We start from the raw sequence: 229 nt of genomic DNA on the forward strand, positions 1-229 counted from the left end.
CCTGTGGCTGAAAATAAACGTCTTCAACTACTCACCAGCTGGCTTTAGTGACCAGACTCTTGGGGCCAGGCTCCCTGCTCATGTACCCCATCATCCTGCTTAGGGCTCACAGTGAGCCGTGTCAGGCTAGAGCAGAGTCCCCAGGGTGAGATTTGTGGGTGCACAGGGAAGGGGGAGACCTCAGCGCTCAGGCTGTTCTAGAGGGCTGATAGTTCCGATCCTGAGCCAT

The sequence above is a fragment of the Dipodomys ordii genome, unplaced genomic scaffold, assembly GCF_000151885.1.
Source record: "Dipodomys ordii isolate 6190 unplaced genomic scaffold, Dord_2.0 Scaffold209, whole genome shotgun sequence".
Taxonomy (NCBI): domain Eukaryota; kingdom Metazoa; phylum Chordata; class Mammalia; order Rodentia; family Heteromyidae; genus Dipodomys; species Dipodomys ordii.